This window comes from Hypomesus nipponensis, chromosome 27 (assembly GCF_054491055.1).
Source record: "Hypomesus nipponensis isolate SF chromosome 27, ASM5449105v1, whole genome shotgun sequence".
Lineage (NCBI taxonomy): Eukaryota > Metazoa > Chordata > Actinopteri > Osmeriformes > Osmeridae > Hypomesus > Hypomesus nipponensis.
Window position 1 is genome coordinate 11,408,827 of NC_140387.1, and position 15,102 is coordinate 11,423,928.

Genomic DNA, 15,102 nt, shown 5'->3' on the forward strand with positions numbered 1-15,102 from the left:
ATGAATAGAACGCAACGTTTCGATCTTAACCCGACGTAGGCTATGTGTGCTATCTGGGTAGTTAGCTATTAGTATGAAGTTGGTGGTCACAATTGCAATGCTGTCTGGCTTGGAGCTTTGTGAACTTCCCTTGCACTGCGATTGCGTTGCCTCAGTATTGTGCGCAAATTGGTTTCACTGCCAACATTCCACACATTTGTATAAGGCCGGCACGAGGTGTGTAGCCAACCAGTGCTTGTTTAATACAACCACCAACTAAGTTTGCGCATTTGCCTCTTACATTAAAGAATGTTGGCAGTGAAACCAAATTGCGCACAATACTGAGGCAACGCAATCGCAGTGCAAGGGAAGTTCACGTAATTTCCCATCGGAGATTCACGCAAGCAGACTAATTTTGGAAGACCAGACGCTGATTGAGCCAAACCAAGCGTTAATTTCGAGTGGTTTGCTTGACACGCCTCAAAAAGCACGCATTTATTTGTCCACCACAACGGCTCCCAGACCAACACCCTCCCCTATCGATCTTCTCGATACTACTCCACCCGACACTCCCCCGACACTCCCTTCCACAGGTGCAGCCACTTGCTTAATTGTCAGCGCAGCACTTGACCGCTAACTACCCCCGACATTCACTACAGTACCGTACAATGCTCTTCACAAGTTAAATAAATGATAATTTCACTACTTGAATTTGGATGGAGAGTGCCAGCTCCTCAGCGGGAGTGAGTCCTGTGGAGGAGGGCCTCCCAGTTCTTTGCCTAATTTTTCTTCCTGTTGGCTGAAGGTATTTAATTGTTCTATATGCCCTTTGTATACCAATATCCTACCAGGGTTTCTGCAGGTTTCAATAAGTCAAATTTAAGACCTTTTAAGACTTTTTAAGACCATAAAGATCAAAATTTAAGACCTACACGACACATTACCAAAATTCAAATCAAATAATTTTATTGAAATGAATTCGGTAATTGAAAAAGCATTAATTTTACACATAGGGCTCCAGACTAACTTTTTTTACTAGGAGCCCCTGACTGAAAATTTTAGGAGCACAAGCAGAAAATTTAGGGGCACACCTTATATTGACCTGCAATGCATTTATTAATGTAACTAGAGGGGGTACAATTCAGTGGCAATTTTAGACCCTTTTAAGGAGTGCTCAAGCACCCCTAAATGTAATCTCAGCACCCCTAAAAATAATATATATTTTTTAATATATTATTTATTATCATTTGATGCTGGTAGTTCATGAAGAAAGGACATCCTTAGTTTTTTAATTCATTCAATAGTTTGCATAATAATACGTAAATGTATTGATGTATGTCATTGTTATCCAGTGAAATTAGGGATTTATATTAGCAAGGGGGTTTACGTTTAGCACTTTTGCAGGGCACTGTATTCATGTCACATTCTCATTGGGTCTGAGCACCCCTAAAGGTCTGATCCTAGAATCGCCCCTGGTGTGCCTGCGTCGGTTGCAGATGGGTCCGTTTTTTTACTGTCATTTTTACAACTGATATAGCCTACAGCGACACACCATATAAGCTTGAGTTTAAATACATTATTAAATGTGACATTGGGTAGGCCTACTGTTCATGCAAGTCTTAGCTAAAAGACTTAAATGTATGATGCACTTTTCGATCAGTCCTCCGACACCACAACACGATACTTGCTGAGTATAACAGCGCAACAGCTCAAACACATGCAGGGATACAGTAGCAACGCTAGTGCTAAATAAGTATTTAGCTGCTCGGCTCCATGACGCCGGGTAAGAAGGGCTAGTGAAACTGCTCACCAAAAGAACGAAGGGGAACCCACTTGTCTGGCAGATTAAGACATGTTTGTAGGAACCTAGCTAAAAATAGAACTAGCCTAAACTTTCCAAGACTTTTAACTACGGTAATAATGCTGAGGGCTCGCTGGTATCGCTGTGTTACTGGATTAGAACGTCACATCTATGCGTTGTTGCAAATGTGTGCTGACATTGTGCACACCCAATAAATTCCAAATTTGTAAGTCGCACATGCGCGAGTGCTTGTTAAAAATGCTCGCACTGTCTCAAAAACTTATATTTAAGACCTGACTAGATGAAATTTAAGACCTCGGATGAAAATCTAGCCATTTTTAAGACTTTTTAAAGGGGCAATTGACTGTTTTTTGGGGGTATTTCACACTGTTCGTTAAGGTCTCCAAATAGGGTATGTAAAATTGGTTGGGTTGAAAATGGCCCGGGTGCTGTTCTATGCCCACTGACAGATCCTCTGAAATGTTCCCGGGAAAATACACAAGTTTTTCTCGTTTTATAGTATGCTCATTAATATTTAGATGAGCTGCGCGCTGATTGGTTGGTTTTCAACGAGTGAAGCTGGGGAGCAAAAACGCAACACGGCCAACAGCAGCACTCGCTGAAACACCGAAGTTGGTGACGTCAAATAAAAACGCGCAAATAAATCTATTGTATCTACACAACACTGTTTTCAACAGATTGACTATATATCATTTGAAATGATAACATTACTTGTTTCCACTTCTGTTGTTGAAGCAAACTGGATTGACTTGGGTGGGTAGAACATTAGGCTACAGCTTAGCAACCAAACCATATCCTGATTCTACTCGGCTTCAGTTAGCTAGCTAGCCCTAAATAACTTGCTGAAAAATAACATGACCAAGATCTGGACAAACATGCATCTTGAATTGTAGATTTACATTACACAGGTTATTTATTTGAATGAAACACAGTCAGGAACACGAATCAATGTTAGCCCCATTGCCAATAAACTAGGCTAAATTATCACACATTCTACCTATGCTCTTGTGTTAGCAAGCTAAACTTGTTTACATGCCTACAGTCTAGGTGTTACTAGTAACAGTTACTAGCAATGCTACCGTATCCTGTATCAAGCACCTGCCTTTCTCCAGTTCTTTCAAATAGATTATCTAGACAGGCGTTAGCAATAAGCCAGACTGCTGTTCGTTTTCTGGCTATTTTTCGGAAGCTTCCCTTCTAATGCCGACTACAGCTAGTCTAGCTAGAGTCATTTGATGTGTGTAGAAACTTATTTAGCATTCTACCTGGTATGCTATATTATACAGGAAACGTTAGCATTGCTAATAACTGTTAGCACAACATCATACTGTCCTTATAGGCGGTTGCAATGAGCATACGGTCGGAACAGCACCTCTTTCCAGGTTCAGCTTCCTAGCCAATCCTGCTTGCAATTGTCCAAGGTTGTCAAAACTGTCTTGGGTGAAATGTTCAGAGCAAATGAATGATTGAGTGTCGAACTTCGCCGGGATCTTCTCATAAGACAACAGCAGCCATGCCTGTTGAATGTTTGGCTCCTTGGGAAGACTGAGTGTTAGCCTTCCCTGTAGGCTACAGCCTGGAACACAGCATTTACGACCGTGGTCCATTTTCAATATTCTTGTTATAATTCAAAACGTTCTTCTTTGTAATTCCTTATAAGTAGCTTACACAGAGCAGCGCGCAGCTAAACTAGTATCGGCGATAGACGCTACCTCGGGCTGGTCTGGGTGTAAATTCTGGGGCGTGACAAAGATACAGACCAGAGCCAATAAGAGGGCGATCACCAGTCCTACGTAGGACCGGTAGCATTGTTGAAAAGCTAGCGTTTTACAGCCAAATATTTTCTTTTTGAGATTTGAATAGGAAAGAGGTGTCAATGGACTTTGATATTCACGGTATGTTCATTTTACCCACCGAACTGTCTTATTCAACTATGACAAGGTAAAATCGGTTTTGCAGTCAATTGCCCCTTTAAGGCCTTAAATTTTTAGTTCTGAAATTAAGACTTTAAGACCCCGCGGAAACCCTGCCTACATAAGGGACTGACTCAGACAATTCAGCCTTGTTCTTGTTGGCCTTAAAATATGTGCAAGGATTGCATACTGCTACTTACCGGTTTGAATTATGTTTTTATATATTTTTTTTTATTTGCCCCCTCCATTGTTTGCCACTGCCAGGGTTGCAACAAAAATAATACAGCAACAAAAGTTTAATGTTATGGAATGCACAATTGTAATTATGGTCACATCTCGTGCCTGGGTCAGTGATATCAATAAGTCATGTAATTTACGCATTTACAGCGTTTGTAATTTTCTGCCAGCTTTCTGTCCTTGATTTGGCAGCAGCGAGTGTGTTGCTTATTGCCTGTATTTTATGTCTGTATTCCTGATATGTTTGTATTACAATATTTCACTCAGGAGGAGCAGACACTAGGTGCGTTCGACTTTATGCAGCATCGGTGTCGCCTGCAGCCGTCTGCAGCCCAGCTGAATTGAAGCAGCCAATGGCATTCTCAGCTTCAAGGTCGAACGCACCTAAAGATCGTAAGATTATTGTCTGCTCCTCCTGTGTGAAATAGGCAGCTCTTGTTTTGTCCATGTTTGCGATTGGACATATGGTGCAAACACCGCCCCTTTTATGTGAACACGCGTGCCTCTAGATTGGAAAGATCTGGGTTGAGTTAGAGAGTTGATACCGCCGTCAAGATACCGCTTATCGTGACTGCGGTTGTTAGGGTTTGTGAAGCCGGGTAACAAAGTAATCCAGAGCATGTTGATTTTGATTCATAGTACAGGCCCCCGGTAAACCGTGAATTCAGGCTGTTTTCGGAAGATGCAATTTGCACCAACAGTACCCATGTTGATTTAACACATAACTTGACCATAATCGAGCCAGGTACGGTGCAATGTAGTTAAGACAAAAAAACTGGGTATTAAAACTATGGCTGTCGAGCAATTAAAATATTTAATTGTGATTAATCACGATTATTTCATATGATTAATCACGATTAAACGCATTTAATCTCACAATTATTTAATCTATTTAATCTGTAAACATTTTACCCCAATAAATTATTTTTTTGTGGTAATAAAATCAAAAGGGTGTACTTAACTTCAGATAGGCCTAACTGGATAATAATGTCCATATAACAATTTCAGATGGAACACAACTTAAATTGTGAGGCAGTTTTATTCACTCACAAACTATACTGCTGTATAATAAACTTCAACAAAATTAGACTTATTCTGTAATATAATATACATTTAAGACATGTTGTCTCATAGCCTACGATATCCTGCTCCATAATATTCAAATCTCACTCAAACATACATCAAATACTTAAGCAACCACAGATTGACTTTAATATTGAACAATACAGTTTCTATCTTGTTGAACCCAGTCAGCTGCTTGCGTCTTTTGCATGTGTTGTCTGCCATATATTTCCGGAGCGAACGCTGCTGCTGCTACCGCTGCTGTTAGCTGTGTGCTTTGCTTGCATGTGATAGTTTAGGCTGGAAGTACTCCAGTGATAACTAAACTTAGCCTGACAATCAGTACACACAGCCTTAGTTTTGTCAACCGAACCGTCTTGGAACTTTTTCGAAACTGTCAAAATCAAGTGACAACAGGTGATTCCCAGGGACAAAAAGAAACCTGCGTTAACAGCATACATTTTTTCTTGTTTTGTCTTTTTTCAAATTCCAGAATCTTGCTTTCTCGACTTATCCTAGATATGTGTTTTAATTAAAACACATATCTAGGAGCATTGAGCATTGAGCGCTAGTTATTTCACCGCAGTGAAGAAAAGAAAAAGAAGATAATATTTGCACTCAAATTCCAGAATCTTGCTTTCTCGACTTATCCTAGATATGTGTTTTAATTAAAACACATATCTAGGATAAGTCAAGAAAGCAAGAAGATTCTAATGATTAACACAAAACAATCACGCCTCACCAGGCTTTACAGGTTTACCTACATTCAGATATCTTTAATTTTTTTTCAGATTTCAAATGTATGACACATCATTTGAAAGCTTATAATCTGCACTTTCTCAATCTATAAAAAATGTTTTATCAAACTGTGTCACATATGCATTTGCAAATTGGTCTGTTAATACCAGGCCAATCTTCACCAAATCCTTACATTCAATTCAACTGCCAGTTCTTTGTCATAATTTTCCATATAGCCGTCTTTACTCTTTTCCTTTTAGGTTTTACAGATGCCTACTGTTAACAAACTGCAATTTGTACAACAAGGACACATGAGCTATTCATTCATAATAAAAAGAAGTGTAAGGTAAAGCAGTGCACTTTTTACAGATTCCTCATGAGTAGTCTGACTGAGGTGTACTGCCTGTTGTCTTTTAGGATTAGACTAATCATTGTCCTGAGGCTCACTTGAATGAGTTTGAATAATCCGCCAGTAATTCTGTGTAGACCAGTGGATCATTTATATGCAGTCTTCAAATTTGTAAAATGACAATTGGAATGTCTACAGCAAAGAGAGAGAGAGAGAAGGACAAAGGGTGAGTAGAGCTAGTAGTTGGAAATAGTAAATAGAGACTGAATTGATTTAACCTTTAGAATATTGTTAAATTTGCCTGAAAACGGCATACCCAAAGAAAATTGAAAGCTGTTCTTGAATAATTTGAAGTACATGCATGTAAATTGTCTCTTTTGAAAGGTGTCACTCTGAAGTTATTTCCCGTTGTCAGGACCCCTATAAGTCCTACTGGTGTTAAGTAATAGAAGCTTGAACACAAGGAAATTGAAAGTTTCTATTTCTGCCTAGATTTTGTTTTGAAAACAGAGGCCTAGAGGTGGTAGGTATTAGCTGGAAGACAGAATTGGACCACAGCTTGAAGCCTTACTCAATTCAAATTGCAGGTCAAACTTAATACCACAATATATTAATATTTGACACGTTTTATAATAGTACATCCAGTCGTTTTCTAAAAGGGCCTTTTGGAGACTCCAAAATGACCCTTTGTAACCAAGGTCAAATACTTAGGATAAAAAGGTATTATTTTTTATAATTGTTATCTCTAATGAAAGGTGGTACTTAGAACTATCATATAGTATAGCTAAATCCCCCATTAGTATTGCTGAAACACAAAAACTGAAGCATGAACACATTGGAGTGCTTTATCTGATTCAGCAGGGTTGACGCACAAAGAACAGCTGCTTTTGTCATCCATTTTGCGCGTGGACTTTTATTTTAAAGGCTCCACAGATACCTAGCAGGTTGGGTATTAGCATTTGCAGCATTTCCTTAGCTACAAGGCTAACAAGCTCAATTGAATGGCAGGAAAAGCCAGTTTGAGAAAATTACCTTAGAACGAGGGGGGGGGGGGGGGGGGGGGGGGGCAGGACGCACAGACCTAGTTGGCTTTAGAAGGCTGTCACCAGGGCATGGAAGCTCCTATTAGGTCAAACAAGGTGTCAATCAAAAGGGCAGAGTTTAGCTATTGTGCTATTGTATAATGCCTGTTTGAAATACGTATTTCAGAGTAGGGCTAGCCATGATCTAGTAACTTAAAGGCTGGCAGTTGATTGAAAATAATAATGAAGATATGTTTAAGATTGAGATTGGACTCAAATGTGGGTAATTGGATGTGTAGGCCTATATATTATTTTAGCTTACGGTTCACTTCAGTAAGTAAGTAAGACTTTATTTATATAGCACATTTCATACAAGAATTGCAGCTCAAGGTGCTTTACATAAAAACAATAATACAAGTGATAAAAGTAATAGATATAAAACATATAACAACCCAGACAAGCCGCACTCTTTCTGCGGTCTCTCAAATCCGTCTTAGATCCGAGCTGCACTTGCAGTTTCCACACATATAACAACCCAAACAAGCCTTTTCAAACATTAAAAGAAAGAGTGAGATAGCAGACTTCTTCAAAAAGCTGAGCAAACAGGATCAGGTAGAAATAAACCCCAGTCCTTGCATCACCCCAAGACCTCAAAGCAGCTCTCTCCCCGAGGCTACAGGCACCAGGTCAGAGCATAGGCAGTGCTTTTGCTTTGTTTACATATTTGTGACTGGACAAAGACAATTGCAATACTTGGTGTTGCGACTTGATCTTGAAACAGTTTCCATAAGTACAAGCACATGAATCGTAGCTTTCCGATGATATATAGCATGTGTAGCAGTCTAAAAAATATATTTGTTAAAATGTTGTGCGTAGTAACTGGAGGGGGAAGAGTTTCCATCCCGCAGGCAGGTCTGGAGCGTAAACAGGGGAAGAGGAAGAAGTGGGCAGGAAATTATGTAAAAAAGAAGAGCAGAATGTGGATGTGAGATAGTTAGAGACAGAAAGTTATGCTTCGTTCTCACTCGATATTTACTGACTGTGCATTGAGTGTCAGCGCAATTCCCTTGCATGTCAGCGCAATATTTTGTCAAAATATGCTATGGTGAGAGCGTAGCATTAGTGTCTGTTAGTGATGGGGAACAGGGGAATGATGGCAAGTGATGGGGAACAGGGGAATGATGGCAAGTATCAGACACACAGTATCAGAGGCTCCCATACTGACCCTTCCCCTCTTCCTGCCTTCTGTCCCCTCTTCTTTGCACCCACACACAGAAAGTCACTATTCCATTCCCCATCTTTGGTCGCTTATCCTTGATAGTGGGTCAGATTTAATATCCATGATGCCAGTGATTGATACTGACATTGGCTAATTTTACAGTCTCTCTAATGGCATGATTACTGCAATGTTTTCTGCATGCCACTTTGAGAATACTGTCTCCTTTGAATGAGACCTCCTTATTACAATTATGGGTCAGCTTGGTGCCGAGTGAGCTGTAAGTTTGAGGAATCAACAGCGCCAATCTGGGGGAGGGAATCATGTCTCTTCCCCTCTCCAGCCCACCGATAATCAGCCCCACTGCGGGATGACTTAATAACAGGCAGGGAAAATATGGTAATTAGCTTGATGAGGAAAGAAGAGCTGGAGGAAGTGTCAAGGTTAACGACTGACTAATTTACTATGTGGGATGATGCAGCAGTTCCTCAAGACTTGGAGACAATAGCGTTGCCACCAACACCACCTTCATTATCTTCACTGTGGAATAAAACAGCCTAAGATGAGGCAAAACTCATTATACCATTGTCTGGGTGAATACTCGATTCTGATGCATGGGTGTCCATTATCAGGTGATATATGGACACCTACTAAGTAGTTCCAGCAAAACTGTTTGTTCACAGTTCTAAATTATTGTGCTTGCTTCATAGTATGAGTCTGTACAAAGTGTCTGAAATAAGTAACCGTAACAACAGGAACAAAGTCAAAGCCTAGCATGTAATTAGCTACAACAATGAGTGACTTCAATATTTCTTTTCACCTATTTTGAAAATGCTACTTTTCTGAATTTACTGTAATTGTCACGTAACTACGGTGGCCCTGAAGTGAAAAACACACCCACTAATATGAGTGCATCCCCCAAATGAAAACACTCCCCCTGTGGCATATTTTGCCCCCTGCTTCCAGCACTATCTCTTTCACTCTGTTGTACCAGTACAGTGAGGCATCTGCCAAACCATACACACATTTTTTGAGATTCCATAATGTTCCTTTGCAGTCTGCCTCCAGGGGAGGCCTGATGTAAGGCTGAATCCCAATACTCCCCCTTACCCCTTCCCCTTACCCATAGCCCTTAATTTAGCCCTAGCCCTCGAAGTTGAGGGTGCAAATATGTATGTACAGAGCCGAAAATATTACATTTGGCCGCCATTGTTGCCAGTCGCGCAGTATTCACATAGCCCTAGGTTTCAAGTAAGCTCCCGATCTTACTTGGTTTTAAGGGGTGTACACCCCTTCGTCTTAGCCCTACCCCTAGCTCCAAAAGAGTATTGGGACACCACTAGCTCTCATGGGAATGCGCAAAACTAAGGGTAAGGGGGAAGGGGTAAGGGGGAGTATTGGGATCTGGCCTAAATGTCACGTGACAGCTCTACTCCTTGTAGGAATGCAGCTTTTATGTCCATGGAATGTAGTGTCCTTTGTCTTTGACATAACAGCCAAAAGTAGTTGAAGGGATTCGGTTGCACATGTCGGCGAATCTTTCTGTAGCTCTGACACTCTAAGCTCCTCAAAACCTCTTGCCACTAACCTTGCTTTGGGTACTATCCCAGCAGAGGTCTCTTTCAGAGTGCATACCCATCGGATGCTAATGCTCCTTTGTCTTGAACAACTTCCAACACTTTGTTATCACTCCGATTCTTTATCTCCTCTTGTTTAGCTATGTCAAATGAGACATCTTTTGTTAATAGCACATCCTCACTGTTATCTGTCGTCACAACAGAGGGCTCTATCTTAAGGTCATTCAACTTTGATACATCAACTGAATCAGTTTTGCCCTCAACCATGCTTGGTTCAATGTGTAGCTAATTGTACCAGTTTTTGTATTGGCCTGTAGCTTTACCTGCTTGACCAAGAACCTCTGCTCTGTGTAAAGTCCCACTATAGCCATCTCTGTAATTCAGAATTTGCCCTGTTTTCAGAGGGACAGCAGTTCTCAGTTCTGTCATTTTGTATCCCTGTGTCATCATCTACTTGCCGTGTTTCAGTCTTCACCTCTGTGAGCACTCCTGTTCCTGTATCATCCATGTCACATTCAACAGAAGTGAGATCTTTTGCAGCAACATCATCATGATCCTTATTGTCAGCAGCATCTGTCAAGTTATGTCTCTTTCCAAAGTCAGTGGTACTTTCTGAATTGTCATTGACGGCTTCTTGTTCATCAGCTTCATTTCTTTCATAAGTCTCAGGTAGTGAACCCCGACACAGGTACCACCATGTCTGACAAATACCACTGCTCTATCTTGGCCTATCACAGTGCCGGGTCCTTTCCACTCTGTGCAATCTACTCTCTTGTAGTACACCTTGTCATCCGTCTTGTATCTCTCATTCGTACTACGTAGCTGTTTACGCAGTGCTCTCATTCTTTCTGAACACTCTGTCTCAGTAAATGCCCTTCTTGCTGCATGTAAGGCAGAGATGTGTCTTGCTACCCACTCACTTTTTGTTGCGCCCTCTAAGGCTGGTAGCTTGTGAGTCAGCACAGAGGGCAAGTTAGGGTTCTGTCCAAACACCAACTGATGAGGACTGTAGCCCGGTTCAAGGCAATGTTCCAGTCACAGTTGTTACTGTTTCTTAATTTCTTTATGATCTCAGTCAGTGTTTGATTGTGACGTTCACAAAGTCCATTACTCCAAGGGCTGTACGCAGAGTTGTTTTTACTCCTATGTTGAAATTTTCTCCCATATCTCTGACCTCATCATTATTAAACTCTCCTCCATTGTCGCTGAATAGCTTCTGAGGTGGGCCATGCACGCTTATCCAGTCATGGATGAAGTGTTTTACAATCTCGGGTCCTGCCTTTGTGGTCAGAATGCTTCCTGCACTAAATCTTGTGAATTGATCAATGATGTGGAGATACCACAGACCTGGCTTTAGTTCATGAAGGTCTACTGCCACTGTTTCATTGTGCTGAGATGCCAGAGGAAGACCAACAGCAGGCCTGGGTTTTCATTTTACTGTATCTTTGACATGTCTCACACTCACTTACAATTTTTTTAAGAATTATGGCACATTCTGCATCTTTGGTGCCTGAACTAGATAGAAGCCTTAGCAATCGCTCAGCGGAGGCATGACCAAACTGTCTGTAAAGTTTCACTAGCATTTTTTGTTTCTCAGCTTTGCTCTTGTTTTTTGCGACAGCCAGTATTTCCTCATCGTTGTGTTCATTAGAAGCGCCACCTCCAGTGGCTACAAGGACAGTCATCACTTTGAGAGGGTTCACCCCCAGTGTCCATTAAGTTCACACAGTAATGCCCAGAACTTTTTAAGTCCAATTGTACAGGTTGATTGAACATTATTGTAATTTTCAATGTTGAGAACAGTCCCTGCCTTTTTCATGGACGACTTGCTTAAAAGCAGTGGAATCTGTGCTGTTTGGCTGATCTTTGCAGGAATTTTCTGTATTTGGGGGGAGTGGACCACTTTTCCATCCCCAAACTTGAATGGTCTATTACTGCGTTGCTCTGTCTTTTTCATATTCTCTGATTCACTTTTGCTTAGTGCTGTGATACAGCTATCTAGCCAGTCCTCTCCACACACAGTGCGTGTTCATGCAGTGTCTATTATTGCAGAGCTAAAACATTCTGTCAAAAATATTTCTGCATCAGTAGGAGACTCTTTTGTAAAGAGAGTGATGTTACACTCATCAATGTTAGTTTCACAGTTTTGCGTTAATTTTACTTGCTCACTATTGTGTGGGCAGTCAGATGATTCACAGGGTAAAAAAGAAACCTGCGTTAACGGCACCAGTTTTTTAAATCGCGTTTAAGTGAGATTGCGTTAACGCATTAACTTCGACAACCCTAATTATATTACATTATATTATATTACATTGTGCACAAATTATTGCGTTATACACATACCTGCCTAAGCTCACATCAAACTTACAGCCCTTAACTGTACATAAAGTGGGTTAAGCAAAGACTCTGTACCGCACCATATGCAGCGGGTGCCCTTTAAAAAAAACGCCCCTGCCACTCAGATAGCCAGAGTCCACCACTGGTAACTCATGCTGCACACCTAACCTGCTCCGTAGTAGGTTATGTTTGAGATAACAGATCAACACTTATAAAAGCACCACCTAGTGACCAACCAAAATCGTCTTGGAAAATGGCATCACCATGTTAAATGGAAAACACTATTGTATTTAGAGTAGTGCTGGGCATAGATCAAAATAAACATAAACATGGCCTTACGGCTACACCAACGGACATCTTGCCGTGCGGAAATAGAACGTTGACGGTGCGGATGTTTTATTTAGCCGGCTACACTGGACGCGTAAAGATTTACATTTAAGATGAACAGACTGTATGTAAAAAGGGCCACGCAAATAGTGATGGGGGAAACAAAGCTTTTCGAAGCAACGAGCTATTTGACACAATTGTCTCGAAAAAGTATCGCTTTTTCGAAGCGTTCGATACGTCTTCTCCATAGGGACATCTGCTGGTCAGTTCATGGTATGGCGACTGTATCGAGCGATGGAAGGAATCAAGTGACGTCAAGTCCTCGAGACGTCAGTCTCATAATCGTCATTGACAACTTGATAAATTAAGGTTATGTGACAAATGTTTTGATTTGCAAGTGTCAAAAATATGTTATCATATATCTTGTTTTATTATAAACAACGTAACGTCTTTGCTACTTTACGTTTATGATATTTATTTTTAGGTTTTTATAACATTAATTACACATTCTTCAACTGAGTATGGCCTCGTGGTAAGAGCGCAACCTCTCACTCAAATGTAGTGAGATTGCATCCCCTCATCCCGTTTTAGTAGAAGTATATGCTAAAATAATATATTACTAGCAGTACTAAGTGGAATACAATTAAAATAAAATGTATATTCTATTTTATTTTAATTGTATTCCACTTAGTACTGCTAGTTTATGTATCCTTAGTATAGTTAGACTACATATTGAAATTTAAGATTCCTATATGTTTACTGTATGCACCTTCCTGCCAAAGCAAATTCCTTGTCTGTGCAAACTTTCATGGCGAATAAATCCCATTCTGATTCTGATACTAAATGATAATGTAAGCTAGGGGTTAAGGTTTTGGAACATGATTTTGCAACCGGGAAAGGGATGGCCACATTTGAAGGCTGGTAAAACTAGAGAAAGATGTAGGCTATGTGCTTGTGTACACCTACTATCTCATATCTGTATCTATCTCTGTCTATCTATCTCTGGCAATCTATCTGTATCTCTGGTTCTGTCAATGAATGTAGTGTCCTTAAATGTCACCTCTTTATAACCTACGAATATTAGTGATGTCTGATGTCTTGATCACATGGTTTTTGCCCATTTGAAGCTACGTTTGACACGTTTGTATCGGTACAAATTGTTTCAAAAGGTCAATACCGCTTCGTGAGCACGGTATCGAGCATAACATCACTAGGTGTAACCATGAATCATAGTATGATCTGAGTAGGCTACTTATATGTCAAGCTATGCCAGGTTGCCTTGCGTTGTCCTGTCTGTCCTAAGAATATCTCTGACCCTGTGTTATTCTGTGCATCTGACAATAAAAGACTTGAACTTGAAAGTTTGGAGCGCCCTATAAATGGCAAGAGTGACATTTCACCCCCCCCTCCCCCGCCCTATGCAATACACTTACATTTATTTAGTGCAAATAAAATTATTAAGCCTATTTGGAAAGAGATGTGTATAATGTGACAATGTCATTTATCACGTGATAATGAAAATATGACTCGGCCTAGACTAATTGTTCTGAGCAGGTGTTGTCAGTGAACAGGTTGTAATACTCAGGGCGATTCTAGGATCAGCCCTTTAGGGGTGTAGCCTGGCTGCCAGCCCAACTTCTCCGCGCCCACAAAAAAAGAACTACATCAAACCAGGATCGGGGCGGACCAATGAAATTGCCAGGGCGGGCTTTATACGATGATGGACAGATGATCAACAGTAACGTAATCAACAACGTCACAAAAGAGCCCTTGGGTTGAATTCGTTTTCAACAAACAACATATTACGTTGCTCTGATTGGTTGTAGGTCTATCCAATTGAGCGAAGAGGCATTTGTTTTACGAGTTCGGTTGAAACACGCCCCGTAGTCACAGCCCAACAAAGAGTTTTCAGACTCATATTCTGACTAGAATTATGAGTATGACAACGTCAGGCTATTAGGGGTGCTCATCCCCCAATGAAAATGTGACATGAATACAGTGCCTTGGAAAGTGCTAAACCCCCTTGCTAATAACAGGCATGCAAACAAGTAAGGGGTACAAGGATACGGCAATCTTCCAACCCTCTAGGGGAGTTTGGGGTAATGCTACCCTGGAAGAACATTTATTACATTTTAAAGTTAAACGCATAAATCTGGTGCACTTTGAGAGCAAAATTAAGAGGCTATATCTATGTAGAATCTGTGCTCTTGTGATAAATGTCATGTTCTTTTAACTATAAATACATGTTTTGTATATCATACATCACAAATAAACTATTACCTGTGTAAAACTACTTTAAAAAGCAAAAGTCACCCATAAAAACGGTCTAAAATCGCCACTGGTAATACTGTTGGTTAATTTACAGACAAATTTACAAAACGGATGCTAATTATCTGGGAAAGATTTTCTAACAGCAGTCAAGTTTTCATTGTTGGTGTCAAACAAGTTGTGAATTCGTTGTAACATTAATACAGGAGATCATGACTTTGTGCTCAAAGTAATGCCCGAGCTCCAGTGGTTTCC

General features: G+C 40.5%; 1 protein-coding gene across 1 annotated transcript in view; it reads left to right on the plus strand.

Annotated features, from left to right (window-relative positions):
* The first annotated feature begins 697 nt into the window (after positions 1-697).
* brinp1 (bone morphogenetic protein/retinoic acid inducible neural-specific 1) overlaps positions 698-15,102 on the plus strand; it is a 122,196-nt gene continuing 107,791 nt past the window's right edge. The window contains exon 1 of the mRNA XM_084694089.1: positions 698-784. The gene's annotated coding sequence lies outside the window, so the exon portion shown is untranslated. The remainder of the gene's footprint in view (positions 785-15,102) is intronic.